General features: G+C 45.5%; 1 long non-coding RNA gene across 1 annotated transcript; it reads left to right on the top strand.

Moving 5' to 3' along the window:
- Nucleotides 1-457: 457 nt before the first annotated feature.
- On the top strand, nucleotides 458-12,559 carry LOC123367530. Its single transcript, XR_006578513.1, has 3 exons — nucleotides 458-579; nucleotides 8,914-9,006; nucleotides 12,461-12,559. It is a non-coding gene; the product is annotated as an uncharacterized LOC123367530 (long non-coding RNA).
- Nucleotides 12,560-15,099: the final 2,540 nt, after the last annotated feature.

The raw sequence follows: 15,099 nt of genomic DNA, 5'->3' as shown, positions 1-15,099 counted from the left end.
AAAATGGAGTCCAGCATCACATGACCTAGTCACAAGCCCTTGCATGCTTTGATGAGTCATGGCAGCCATTATCCATATGCTGACTGAAGTGTCTACAGGTGAGGATAAGCCTTTCCAATGGCCCATTGTCTTTGTTGATGGGCCATTCAACTTCAATAGGCCATTCACAGCGTGCTGGCTAGATTGGATGTAGTGTTTTGTGGGTGTTACCTAGGAGCAAGCACATTTGAAATACAGATACATAGTCAATATTCATAACTCCAGATACAAAAATGATACATTCATGCAAATAAGGTAATCATATTCAGCAAATCATAACTTTTCCACTGACAGCTCATGTGACATGGTTTGCATAAGATGCATCATAATTATGTCATAATAATATCATAGTCATACCACTGTGATGAATATGGGAATCCGAATGTCACAAATGCATCATAAGCTTCTGTAGGAGGATCCTAGATAAAGGTCCACTAGGTCCAGAGGCAGGACCAGCTATGGCTTGTTCCACAATTTCTGTGGACTTATGTAATACAGAAAAAGCTGAGTCCAAAGATGCCAACTAGTTTAACTAATTCCGTAAGGGCCTGGTCCAATATCCATTTGGGTTAATTGGAGACTCTATTAAATAGGGATAGTTGAAAAATAGTGGAGGGAGGAGGAAAGTATTTTAACAAAAGTGTTCCAGTTCGGGTTTGGTGGAGGGGGGTTGAGGGAAAATCAAAAATTGAAACTTTTTGCCCTGTTTTATCATTTGTTTCAAGGCTTTGAGTCAGGCCCGCAATAGAGAACGAAACTTTAGATGTATGAAATAATTTTAAAAGTGACCACTTATTTCCCATGACAGTAGCAATAACTGTGTTTTACCTTTCTCCTTTGCTAGGAATGCTGATCTTGAGAAGGTTTTTATAGCTGGCATTACCTTTATGATATACATGTATTGATACATTTTAGTTCTGTTCCTCTGGTGCTTAGACAGTGTGCCACCAGTCCAGTGACTGGAAAGACTTCTCTTGCTGCCAAGTACCTTTGCACATCATCTCAGGCCTGGTCTACACTAGGACTTTAATTCGAATTTAGCAGCGTTAATTCGAACTAACCGCTCAACCGTCCACACCAGGAAGCCATTTAATTCGAACTAGAGGGCTCTTTAGTTCGAATTCGGTACTCCACCCCGACAGGTGGAGTAACGCTAAATTCGACATGGCTAGCTCGAATTAGGCTAGGTGTGGATGCAAATCGAACTTAGTAGCTCCGGGAGCTATCCCACAGTGCACCACTCTGTTGACGCTCTGGACAGCAGTCCGAGCTTGGATTCTCTGACCAGCCACACAGGAAATGACCCGGGAAAATTTGAATTCATTTTCCTGTCTGGGCACTTTGAATCTGACGTCCTGGCTGGACATCGGGGCGAGCTCCGCAGCACCTGCAACGATGCAGAGCTCTCCAACAGAGGAGTCCGGCCAATCCAAGAATAGAAAGAGGTCCCCAGCATGGACAGACTGGGAAGTCCTGGATCTGATCGGTGTGTGGGGCGAGGAGTCTGTGCTCTCGGAGCTGCGCTCCAGCAAGCGGAATGCAAAGACCTTCGAGAAGGTCTCCAAAGCAATGATAGAGAAAGGATACAGCCGGGATGCAATGCAGTGCCGCGTGAAAATCAAGGACCTGAGACAAGGCTACCAAAAAGTCAGAGCGGCAAACGGACGCTCCGGAGCCCGGCCCCAGACATGCCGCTTCTACGAGGCACTGCATGCCATTCTAGGTGGGTCTGCCACCACTGCCCCACCAGTGACCGTGGACTCAGTGGATGGCATAGTGAACCTGGACAGTTCCTCCTCGATGTTCGCCGATGGGGAAGATGAGGAAGGGTCTGTGGAGGACAGCGCAGGCGACAGCGAACACAAAACCGCTTTCCCTGACAGCCAGGATCTCTTCATCACCCTCACAGAGATCCCCTACCAACCCTCCCCGGCCGTTAACCCGGACTCTGAATCAGGGGAAGGATCAGGCGGTAAGTGCTATAAACATGTAAACATTTATTTTTTATAAAACAGGTATAAAAAAATAGAAATGCTATATATAAAATTTTCAATGAAAAACTATATGAAAAGTAGGTCCACACATATAGGGATTGAACAATAATCCTCCAGGGACAATTCAAGAAAGGTCTCATTTAGGTCCTCGAAAAGCCTCCGCAGGAGGTTCCTGGGGAGAGGTGCCTTGTTGGGTGCTCCGTGGAAGCACACTCTTCCGCGCCAGGACATCCTTATGTAGATGGGAATCATCGCCTCCACAAGTATGGCCGCATATGGTCCTGGTCTCTGCAGGGCTTCCCTTAGCATCCGCTCTTTGTGACTCCGAGGGACCCGCATCAGGGTGATCTCGTTCATGAAATGCTGCATCTAATTAGGGCAATTAGTGTATTGTTACTGTTGTGAATGGTTGACTTTTACTTTGCATAACAATGACCCTCGCTTAACAGCCACGTGTTGTAGGCCACATAGGAAAAGCATACATTGATCTTTCCCGTGCACTGGCGGGAGTGGCTGGAAAAGAGTCAGAGTATATGATTTCCAGATTGCCTTTAGCGGGAGGGCACAGCTATCCATTAACTGATAAGCAGAATGTACTGTGAGGCTTACCAGGACTGTCTGCTAGACGGATTCAGCTGTCTCTCCCCACTTGTCCGCTCTCCTGTGCAATGCCGCAGCCAATGAGAGCGTATTCCGAAATCTCGAACTTGTCCTGAGATCTCGTGAGACTTGTTGCCCTGTATGGTCTTGTTCAGAGAAACTGACTAGACTGTGTTCACTGTTCGCAAACATGTATCTGTTCAAGGAAATCAGTTACTTTTCCCATCACACAGCTTCGGCTCTTTCCCGGACTGCCCCGGCATCCCCCTCGCAGAGGCTGGCGCAGATTAGGCGGCGAAAGAAAAAGACTAGGGACGAGATGTTTGCGGAACTGATGGCCTGCTCCAGAGCCGAGGCGGCAGAGCAGAGACAGTGGAAGGAGACCCTATGTCAACAGCATCACACACACATCGAACGGGAGGATAGCTGGTGGCAGGAAGACCAGCAGGCGACTCAAACGCTGCTTGGCCTAATGAGGGAGCAAACGGACACGCTCCGGCGCCTTGTTGATGTTCTGCAGGACCGCAGGCAGGAGGACAGAACCCCCCTGCAGTGTATCTGCAACCGCCCTCCCCCGCCAAGAAGTCCTGCCCCCCCCCTCACCCAAAAGTACAAGACGGAGGGGCGGTAGGGGCCGTGAGAACTGTCACTGCACCACTGCATAGCGCTAATGTACCACACACCTCTCACGCTATACATTTGTAGAAGTGCTTCCCTTACAGGCTCACCCAGTCCCAAATCCAAGTTTCATCCTCCCACTGTGTATTAGATTATTAAAAGCTATTTGCTGTTATTCACTGTTTCGGTCACGTCTTTCGTGTCAGAGGATTTTTTTGTGTATGGGGGGGGAGGGGATTTATAATTGCACGGTATAGCCTACATTACCAGGGTACAGACTTGGGGCCATGATCAACTGCAGGGCACACACACACTGCAGTCAGTAGGCACCAGGGTCACTCTGTGTGGTGTATGCTGTCCCGGGTCATTCTGTGATGTGTATGCTTGTCCAGGGTCCTAGCGCCTGCCACCCCCTTAATGTTAAGGCACGCTGCCCTTACCATGCACTTCCACCGTAGCAACGAGCCTCTCCGCTGCCCTGAGCCCCAACAAGAGCCCTCATCCACGGACAGATACTCACCCTTCCCCCACACCCCTCACCCCTTCCTACACCCAAACCCGCAGCCCACTGCCGTCATCCAAACCCCTATCCAAAGAAGGCACCACTCGCCCCTTCTTGCAAACCCACCCCTTCCTGCAATCCCTCCCCTTCATGCACAACCACTTGCAACCGTCCCCCACCCCAGAGACCTATGTAGGAGCAGGAGGATGTCATTCGTCTATGGAACAAGCGGTCTGTACATCAGTGCACACCGTGCCCAGCACAGTATGCATCCATGTTTCAACACCTGAACAGAAATGCAAAGTAAAACAAAGATTTATTAATAATGAGTGTAACAATTAATTTGCTTTAAAACGTGCTTTGGAAGTGGGGGAAACTTGGAGAATGGGGTATGTAACCGCAGATCGAAATCGACACATACAGACACAGGCCCAGGGTCAGTTTCTCTTGAAAGCAAGTGGAGAGTCATAGGTTACCCTGCTTTCCGAGGAAACTTGCTTTCAAAGCCTCCCGGATACACAGCGCTTCCCGCTGGGATATTCTCTCGGCACGGGTGTCTGGCTGAGCGTAAACTGCAGCCAGGCGATTTGCCTCAACCTCCCATCCGGACAAAAAGGTCTCGCCCTTGCTCTCACAGAGATTGTGTAGCACACAGCAAGCAGCAATAACTACGGGGATATTCTTTTCGCTGATGTCCGAGCGAGTCAGTAAGCTCCGCCATCTCCTCTTGAGACGTCCGAAAGCACACTCCACCACCATTCTGCACTTACTCAGCCGGTAGTTGAAGAGTTCCTTCTCTCTGTCCAAGGCGCCTGTATAGGGCTTCATGAGCCAGGGCATTAGCGGGTAGGCTGGGTCCCCGAGGATCACTGTAGGCATCTGCACATCCCCAACCGTTAGTTTGTGGTCCGGGAAGAAAGTACCTGCCTGGAGGCGTCTAAACAGACCAGAGTTCCTGAACACACGCACGTCATGAACCTTGCCCGCCCACCCAACGAAGATGTTGGTAAAACGTCCCCTATGGTCTACCAGTGCTTGCAGCACCATTGAAAAGTAGCCCTTTCGGTTAATGTACTCGCTGGCCTGGTGGGCTGGTGCCAGGATAGGGATGTGAGTCCCATCTATAGCCCCACCGCAGTTTGGGAATCCCATCGCGGCGAAGCCATCTATGATGTCCTGGACGTTTCCGAGAGTCACTACCTTTGAGAGAAGTTGCTCAACGATTGCGTGGGCTACTTCAATCACAGCAACCCCCACGGTAGATTTGCCCACGCCAAAGTGGTTCGCTACTGACAGGTAGCTGTCTGGCGTTGCAAGTTTCCAGAGGGCTATGGCCACTCGCTTCTGCACAGTCAGGGCTGCTCGCATCCGGGTGTCTTGGCGCTTCAGGGCAGGGGACAGCAAGTCACAGAGTTCAAGGAAAGTGCCCTTACGCATCCTGAAGTTTCGCAGCCACTGTGATTCATCCCAGACCTGCAGCACTATGCGGTCCCACCAGTCCGTGCTTGTTTCCCGGGCCCAGAATCGCCGTTCCACACCATGAACTTGACCCATTGCCACCATGATCTCCACGGCGCGGCGTACACTGCTTTGTGAGAGGTCTGCGCCACTCTGTGAATTCCTGTCCTCACCGCGCTGCCGGAGCCTCCTCGCCCGATTTCTCAGCAGCTGACTGTGGAAGAGGTGGACGATAAGGTGCGAGGAGTTGACAACGGCCATAAGTGCAGCGATGATCGCAGCGGGCTCCATGCTCGCAGTGCTGTGGCGTCTGCGCTGTAACCGACCAGAGAAGGGCGCGAACAGATTTCCCGCTGGAGCTTTCAGGGAGGGAGGGCGTGATTGACGGTTCAATGACAACAGTTACCCAAAAGCACCCTCGACACATTTTTCCCCCAGGAGGCATTGGGAGCTCTACCCAGCATTCCAATGGGCAGCGGGGACTGCGGGAACTGTGGGATAGCTTCCCACAGTGCACCGCTTCCAAAGTCGATGCCAGCCCCGTTACTGTGGACTCAGAAATTCAAATTAGTGTATTTACTGTGGATACACAAATTCGACTTCATAAGGTCGAATCCACAAATTCGACTTAAGTAGATTCGAAATAGTCTTGTAGTGTAGACAAGGCCTTAGAGCGTATGTTATGGGTTGGCCCATCCTGATATATTTTTTTCTAAGCAGAAGTATTAAGCATTCATCTAACACACATATGTGCCCATACAGATAGGTGCACAAGTGTACATTATTTTTTGGAGGACATCAGTCTGTATTGTTTAAAACTATAGTCCCTAAGGCCATGAAGGATTAAATCTTTCTATTACCCTTGAGCAAAACCAAAACTGTTGCCTCTGCAATCCCCAAGGTTAGAATGCTGAAAACTTGCCTTGTTCCTTGGTTTAAGGTTTAAGTAATGGGGCAATAACAAAACACCCCTGGGTCTCACTGAAACAATAACAGCATGATTTTATGAAACACCATCTCCCAGCCGTTGAGTGTTTTCTTGTCTTCATGGCCAGCCCACCAAGAAATATGGCCATGCCTAAAGGTCTTGTTGTTTTCTCCCTGTGAATACTATTCAACCTCCAAAGCTGTATTTTGTGCAGGAATTTTCATATAGCTGAGTGAGAAGGCCATTTTTTGGCCCAGGTTATATATCTGGAATTATTGGTTAGCATAACACACCTTATGAAAACAGAATGGGAAATTAGCTCAATAATTAATTGTTAGGATTTTAACAAGATAAATATGCTAGTATCATTTTTAAAGCTCTGTTTTATAAATAACATGCCCCCTAGAACACCTAAAGTGGAGAGGTTTGGTTATTAACAGTGCATGGCATTACTTGAACTTGTTAACCTTCGGCATTTTTAATAAACCATGATATGTCTCGTAATGAGAGTAATGACCTTTTATCTTTCAGTTCCCTACTTCCCTAATACTTATATGGATTAGAAACTACTGACAGTCTCTGTGGGCTTCATTACTGTAGGAAAAACTTGTGTCCTAAACTGAATGATTTTCAATATTAAAAACTGCTTGAAATTGTTGTAACAAGATCTGAGAAGCTTTATAGTCTTTACTTTAGCTCCATAATGCTAGATTAAACACAAGGCATGTTTGCTGATTCCATTAACAAATACAAGCAGTTGCAGCAAAATAAGTCTGAAAAATGATGGTGTCAAGTTTTTTAATTTTTGTTTGTTTTAAAAATAACTGAAAATGCCACTGCATATACTTCAGCTGCATGGCAAGAATGCAGCTTCCTATGAAATATGGGGCAAGTTGTCTAGCTGGTGTGAACTTGTAGCTCTGTAAGTGTCAATAGAATTACACCAGTTCATGTCAGCTGAAGAACTGGCACTTGACCTCTTAGAAATAAAAAGCCATGGGAAATGCAGAATGAAAGGAGATACCTTTTATGTTGCATTCCCTGGTTATGCCATAGTCATAATACACTTATATAGGTGAGTCTGCCTCTATTACGTTACAATTAAGCTAGTGCTACTATTACTCTGGCTTATTTCCTTCCAGTAGCACCCTCAATGTCCTAGCTGCTATACAAATGAACAAAGATAAAGTCCTTGTGTGAAGGAGATGAGTCACAGTTGAAAGATTGGAAAAAGAAGTTCAATATAAAAGTAAGAGTGGTCATGCCTTGGTAACACAATATTTGATGATGTACTTGTCAGCTGTTTTATGATTTTTTTAAAAGAAATACACTGTTTTAGGGCAATGTAACTCCACTGACTTCAGTGATCAACCAAGCTGATTTACAGTAGCTGAAGATCTGGCTCATAGACTGTTCCAGTCAAGTACTTTGGCCTGATCTACACTTAAAAGTTAGGTTTATATACTACAGTGCTTAGGAGTGTGAAAAATTCACACACCCCACGCACTGTATTTAAGCCAACCCTAACCCCCAGTGTAGATATAGCAAGGTCAATGGAAGAATTATTCTGTCAATTTAGCTACTGCCATCGGGAGAGGTGGATTACCTAAAGTGATGGGGAAAAAAACTCCTCCATTGCTGTAGGAAGTGTCTGCACTACAAAAGCATAGCTGCAACACCTGTGCCACCTGTAGTATAAACATGGCCTCTTTTGCAGGTATCATGGTAGAACTGGGTATTCAGTTGGAACTCAGAAAGGACAGTGGCCTTGTGAAGTAGCTCTGGAAGGGCATTCCATACATAGGAGGCAGCCTGAAAAAACATACTCTCATGGATCTGGAAGAAGGAGATAAATAGTGTATCTGCAATGGACTAATTGTCACAGCATGTTCCCATAATTCAACCTTAATACACCTCTACCTCAATAGAATGTGACCTGATATAACACGAATTCGGATATAACACGGTAAAGCAGCGGGGAGCCCAGGGCCCTTTAAAGCGCCACCTGAGCCCTGCTGTTTACCGTGTTATATCCGAATTTGTGTGCAGCCTCTGGCCCTTTAAATCACTGCCCGAGCCCCACTGCCAGAGCTCCGGCAGTGATTTAAAGGGACCGGGGCTCTGGCCACTGTGGGGAGCCCCAAGCCCTTTAAATCTCCACCCGAGCCCTGCTGCCAGAGCAGTGATTTAAAGGGCCCGGGGCTCCCCGCAGTGGCTGGAGCACCGGGCCCTTTAAATCCCCGCCGGGGCTCTGGCAGCTGGGCTCGGGCAGTGATTTAAAGGGCCAGAGGCTCCAGCTGCTGCCAGAGCTCGGTGGTGATTTAAAGGGCCCGGGACTCCCCACAGCAACTGGAACACCGGGCCCTTTAAATCCCCGCAGGGGAAGCCGGTCCAGTCTGGCACAGCGTACTGGCTCTTGCCGGTACGCCGTACTAGACCAAACCCTATATAACGTGGTCTCACCGATAAGGTGGTGAGATTTTTTTGGCTCCCGAGGACCGCGTTATATTGGGGTAGAGGTGTATAGTTATGTGCATTGATACCAGTGCAGCTACGAGTTTGCCCATCATACATTTTTGTTGCTCTTGGTAATATAAATAGCTGTGGTCTAAATCATGTCAATGGTAGTTTTGCCTGAGTCCCTTATTTGGTTCATTTTTATTATGAATGATCAAGGAACAACTCCACAGGACTACGTACATGACTAAACGTTACGTGATTAGACTTTATATAAGAGTATTGATGGTGATTAAAACTTCTGATTTGTGTTTCAGAAATGTTTACAGTAAAACCATATATACACAGTCTCTAGATTTTGTGGATTTCTCCATCTTATTGATTACAGTTCACAAAGGAGACCACACCTGGTAAGTTCAAATGTAAATTGTAATGGATCCATTAAGTATATCTCATAATTGTGCTCTCTTTCGCTAACCCTCTCATGTACTGTAGACAGTGATACCTGCAGGGAATATTCATTTTATCTGGATGAAGAGAGGCCTCCATAATCCATGTGCTGTGCATTCTTTGTCCATCGAAAGCTCCAACATAAGATATTCCAATGAAATTTAAACTATAATCTTTCCCAATTAGAGTAGTTTTTTAAATTTTATTTTAGACAAAAAGTGCTCTAAATTGTGATTTACTCCAGACTGGCAATATTGTCCATTCCAATGTCAATATAATCCCGGCAGTAAGATTTTATCTCTTCTCTGTCATTTTGTGTTTAATTTAGGGCTGTCAAGTGATTAAAAAAATTAATTGCAATTAATCACACGATTAAAAACATTAATTGTGATTAATTGTACAATTAATCACACAGTTAAACAATAATAGAATACCATTTAGTGAAATATTCGTGGATGTTTTTCTACATTTTCAAATATATTGATTTCAATTATAACATAGAATACAAAGTGTACAGTGCTCACTTTATATTTTTCATTAAAAGTAATTTTTAATTACAGTAAAAAATGAAAGAAATAGTATTTTTCAATTCACTTAATACAAGTACCATACTGCAATCTCTTTATCGTGAATGTTGAATTTAGAATTGTGGAATTATGTACAAAAAATAACTGCATTCAGAAATAAAACAATGTAAAACTTTAGATCAGTGGTGGGCAACCTGCAGGCCGCACGCAGCCCATCACAGTAATCTGCTGACAGGCCGCCAGACAGTTTGTTGACATTTGCACAGCCGCCCGCAGCTCCCAGTGGCCGCAGATCACCATTCCTGGCCAATAGCAGCTGTGGAAAGTGGCGGCCAGCATGTCCCTGTGGCCCATGCTGCTTCCCACAGCTCCCATTGGCCGGGAACGGTGAACCACAGCCACTAGGAGCTGTGGGTGGCCGTGCAAATTTAAACAAACTTTTTGGTGGCCTGACAGCAGATTACCCTGACAGGCCAGGTGCAGCCTGCAGGCCACAGGTTGCCCACCACTGCTTTAGAGCCTACAAGTCCACTCAATCTTATTTCTTGTTCAGCCAATCACTCAGACAAGCAAATGTTTACATTTGCAGGAGATAATGCTGCCAATGTCACCTAAAAGTGAGAGCAGGTGTTCTCATTGCAGTGTTGTAGCGGCGTTGCAAGCTATTTACATGCCAGAGGCGCTAAAGAGTCATATGTCCCTTCATGCTTCAACCACCATTCCAGAGGATATATGTCCATGCTGATGGCTGGTTCTGCTCAATAACAATCCAAAGCAGAGTGGTCCGACACATGTTCATTTTCATTATCTGAGTCAGATGCCTCCAGCGGAAGGTGGATTTTCTTTTTTTGGTGGTTCGGGTTCTGTAGTTTCCTCATCGGATTGTTGCTTTTTTAAAACTTCAGAAAGCATGCTCCACTCCTCATCCCTCTCAGATTTTGGAGGGCACTTCATATTCTTAAACCTTGGGTCAAGTACTGTAGCTATCTTTAGAAATCTCACATTGATACCTTCTTTGCATCTTGTCAAATCTACAAAACTTACAGGTTTCAGAGTGGTAGCCGTGTTAGTCTGTATCAGTAAAAACAATGAGGAGCCCTTGTGGCACCTTAGAGATTAACAAATTTCTTTGGGCATAAGCTTTCATGGGCTAGAACCCACTTCATCAGATGCATGGAGTGAAAAATACAGGAGCAGGTATAAATACATGAAAGGAAGGGTGTTGCTTTACCAAATGTGAGGTCAGTCTAATGAGATAAATAAATTTAACATCAGGATACCAAGGGAGGAAAAATAATTTTTGAAGTGGTAAGAGAGTAGCCCATTACAGACAGTTGACAAGAAGGTGTGAATAACAGTATGGAGAAATTATTATTGGGGAAATTAAGTTTAAGTTTTGTAATAACCCAACCATTCCCAGTCTTTATTCAGGCCTAATCTGATGGTATCCAGTTTTATTTTTTTAATTGTGATTAATTTTTTTGAGTTAATCGTGTGAGTTAACTGTGATTGAGCGACAGCCATAGTTTAATTATAGAGGCATGTCAGCAGCACTATATTTAAGGTTGTATCACAACTTCTGTTTCAAGGCAAATCTTTCTAAATCCTCTAAAATCAACACACGTAGTTGGATTCCTTTTTAATTTGGTGTGCTTCAAGTGGGTGCAGTGTTGGGTTAGTGACCCAAATTTGGGGTTATTTCTATTTGGGATTGCAGAGAGATAATCCCTATAAAAATAGCCATTTTTCAAAATGTTTCTAGGTGTGGTGGAGCTAGAAGTCAACGTATTGATGTGATGTGGGCAAAATGGTCTCAATGTGTCAAGTTTTAGCCTAGTTTAGTGCATGGTACCCCTAAATGCGGGGGAGACCCAAATTAAGAATAAGTATTTTTAAAAATGTACATTGTTCACAGTGCACATGCACCAATACAGAAAACTAGTTAGAAAGTTTCCATTCATGCCATTTTATGTGCTTTTAGGCTCAAGTTTTATAAGTCCTCTAAAATTCAAATGTTTACTTGGAATGTGATGTGTCTCATGCGGGGTAGCTTTAGTTACTTAAATTTGGGGTCTTTTGATTGATGGGTTCCCAAATTACAGTCCCGGCAAAAAATGGAGTTTGGAACTAAGAAGCTGGAGGTTGGTACAGTTTGAGAGTCACGGGTGGCAATTTTATTTTGGATGTCATGTAATCAAAGTATTTGGGGTGGTGGGAGGAATAGACATGGTAATTCTTCCTAGGAAGAGAGGAGTATGATGGGCAGTAGGGTGGGGATTAGGAGGAGAGGGGTTTGGATCTGCAGTAGGTTATGAAGAGGGATGTAAATAGGAATGGTTGGGAGGGGAGAGAGGTTGGAGCCTCAGGTGAGGGAGGAGTGGGGGTTATGAGGAATGGAGGGTTGGATGCTGGGGAGGAGAATGTGGGTGTGAGTGACTGTGTCAGAATAGGGGCAGGAGGAGCCATCAGCCCCCATTCTCTCCTCCTATGTGTCTGTGCCCAGAGCAGAGGGGCATTTTCCCCTCTGGAGGTATCAGAGCCCATCTCACTGCCCCCCACATGTGTGCCATCTACTGGGGGACCATGCCCACCTACCGGGGCATGCACCAGTAAGGAAAAAAAAGTGAAAGGGTTTCTATGCAACCACTTTATTCTTCCCTAGGGCACCTTGAGGGAATGTGCCAAAGCCACTGCCCCCAGTGAACACCCCGCCACAGATGTTTCATATCCAAACCTTTGTACACCTTTGCACTAAAGACTGAACTACTCATGTTGCTTGCTACAAGTTGTCTTTGTTATATTATAACATGTTTTTATGATATGGGGTTTACTGTGAACACAGCAGAATTGGCACCATCTTGTCTAACCAAAATATTTGTTCTATCAGGTGCAGAGGAGGTGAAGCCACAGGACTTTGGCAGGGGCGGAGGTGACAGGGGGAGCGATAGAGAGAAGGGTTGTGACTGTGAAGGGGACAGGAAATGAGGACTGGTGGTAGGCAAGCCTTCGATTTGTTGTTAAGAAAATCTGTATTTTACTAGCCCTTGGTGAGGAGGCAGTGCAATTGACTATGTCCTGATCTTAGGGCAGATTAATGTGGTGTTTCCAAAGACACATAGCATGGAGGTTTTGAAATGACAGCGCAGGTACCTTGACTACTGAGGGGAAATAAATCCAGGGTTGCCAACGTGTAGTTTCTTGGCAATTCCTGAGTCATGAGGTTCCCAAAACTTGTGGGAGAACAAATAGTTCAGTATCGGGGCAGCGAGTTATATGGGCCCGTGGTGCCCGGGCTCCAGCAAATTCAGGGCCAAGGAGCCCAGCTCCACCAATGTTCGGGGCCAGGTCTCTCCCCTGGCCCTGTGTGCTGCTCCCATATGCCTCCCCTGGAGCATCCTCCTGCCCTGCCTACCACCGCCATGCACCACCCTGAGCATTGGGAGGGGGGTCGGGACTTGGACCCATTCTTGGCACCACCAAAAATTATACAAACCTGCCACCGTTGTTCACCATGAAATGAGGATTACTGACTATGAGCTGATTTTGGTAGAGAGAGGTGGTCTACACTGGCATCATATTTTGCCCACTCTGCAGCTTCTAACTAGTGACTTAAAAGATTGTACAGCTGTACCAGGAAGTGCCTGGATTGTAAAAGGAGGTACATTTCAGCAACAGTGAGTTTGTCAGAGTAAAATTATGTGTGTTAATCAGGGCATAATGGGGCATTGCTGAAGGAGGGTCGAGTTAAAATTGCATGGGAAATCTTAGTTGTGCATTTCCTGGTTTTCAGAAATTTGAGTTTTGTTCAACTCAGTGTTCTGCGAGGGGACAACCTACCACCAAGCTACCTTAGCTTTTAGTGTTAACATTTTTGCCAGTGAATATATTTTTAGCTGGCTGAATCATTGCTATAACTCAGAGGTAGGCAACCTATGGCACACGTGCCGAAGGCAGCACGCGAGCTGATTTTCAGTGGCACTCACACTGCCCGGGTCCTGGCCAATGGTCCGGGGGGCTCTGCATTTTAATTTAATTTTAAATGAAGTTTCTTAAACATTTTAAAAACCTTATTTACTTTACATACAACAGTAATTTAGTTATATATTATAGACTTATAGAAAGAGACCTTCTAAAAACGTTAAAATGTATTACTGGCACGCGAAAACTTAAATTAGAGTGAATAAATGAAGACTTTGCACACCACTTCTGAAAGGTTGCCGACCCCTGCTATAACTCTTCAGAATTATGTTTTAGATGTGTTAAATGAGCATCAGGTATTATACAACAGTGGTTCTCAAAGTTTTGTACTGGTGACCCCTTTCACATAGCAAGTCTCTGTGTGTGACCCCTCTTTACAAATTAAAAATACATTTTTATATATTTAACACCATTATAAATACTGGAGGCAAAGCACGGTTTGGGGTTGTCAGAGAAAAACACAGTTCTCAATCTCTGGTTAGGTGCAGCAAAGTCAGATACTTTATTCTCTCAAGCAATTGCATAGACCCTAGTCTACATTCCATATTTATCTACATAAGGTCACAACAACTTCTCACACAGTTCTTTCCCACTCGCCTCACACACTCCTCACTTCTACAAATCTTGCGTTATTAGGGTTACAGTTAGCCTGACTCTTGCTCACAGAGGAGACTGTTTGCATTGAAATCCCTTTCAACTCCCTGTCAGTTCTTGCTCTACTTCCACACGGTGGAGGCTGACAGCTTGCGACCCCCCCATGTAATAACCTTGTGACCCCCTGAGGAGTCCCGACCCCCAGTTTGAGAACCCCTGCTATACAATATCCTGTTCTTTTCCTTGAGGGAATTTATCCAGTTGATGTGCTTATGGACCCCATTAAATTTGTCAGCATTTAAGATCCTTAATTTAGGATGGAAGAATCCCATGCACTGCTACAGACTAGGGACTGAGTGGCTAGGCAGCAGTTCTGCAGAGAAGGATCTAAGGGTCACAGTGGATGAGAAGCTGGATATGAGTCAACAGTGTGCCCTTGTTGCCAAGAAGGCTAACGGCATTTTGGGCTGTATAAGTAGGAGCATTACCAGCAAATTGAGGGACGTGATCAGTCCCCTCTATTCGGCATTGATAAGGCCTTATCTGGAGTACTGTGTCCAGTTTTGGGCTCCACACTACAAGAAGCATGTGGAAAAATTGGAAAGAGTCCAGCGGAGGGCAACAAAAATGATTAGGGGGCTGGAGCACATGACTTATGAAGAAAGGCTGAAGGATCTGGGATTATTTAGTCCGCAGAAGAGAAGAATGAGGGGGGATTTGATAGCTGCTTTCAACTACCTGAAAGGGGGTTCCAAAGAGGATGGATCTAGGCTGTTCTCAGTTGTACCAGGTGACAGAACAAGGAGTAATGGTCTCAAGTTGCAGTGAGGGAGGTTTAGGTTGGATATTAGGGAAAACTTTTTCACTAGGAGGGTGGTGAAACTGGAATGGGTTGCCTAGGGAGGTGGTGGAATCTCCTTCCTTAGAGGTTTTTAAGGTCAGGCTTGACAGAGC

The sequence above is a fragment of the Mauremys mutica genome, chromosome 3 (genome assembly GCF_020497125.1).
Source record: "Mauremys mutica isolate MM-2020 ecotype Southern chromosome 3, ASM2049712v1, whole genome shotgun sequence".
Classification (NCBI taxonomy): Eukaryota; Metazoa; Chordata; order Testudines; family Geoemydidae; genus Mauremys; species Mauremys mutica.
This window is presented reverse-complemented; position numbering and strand designations above follow the sequence as displayed.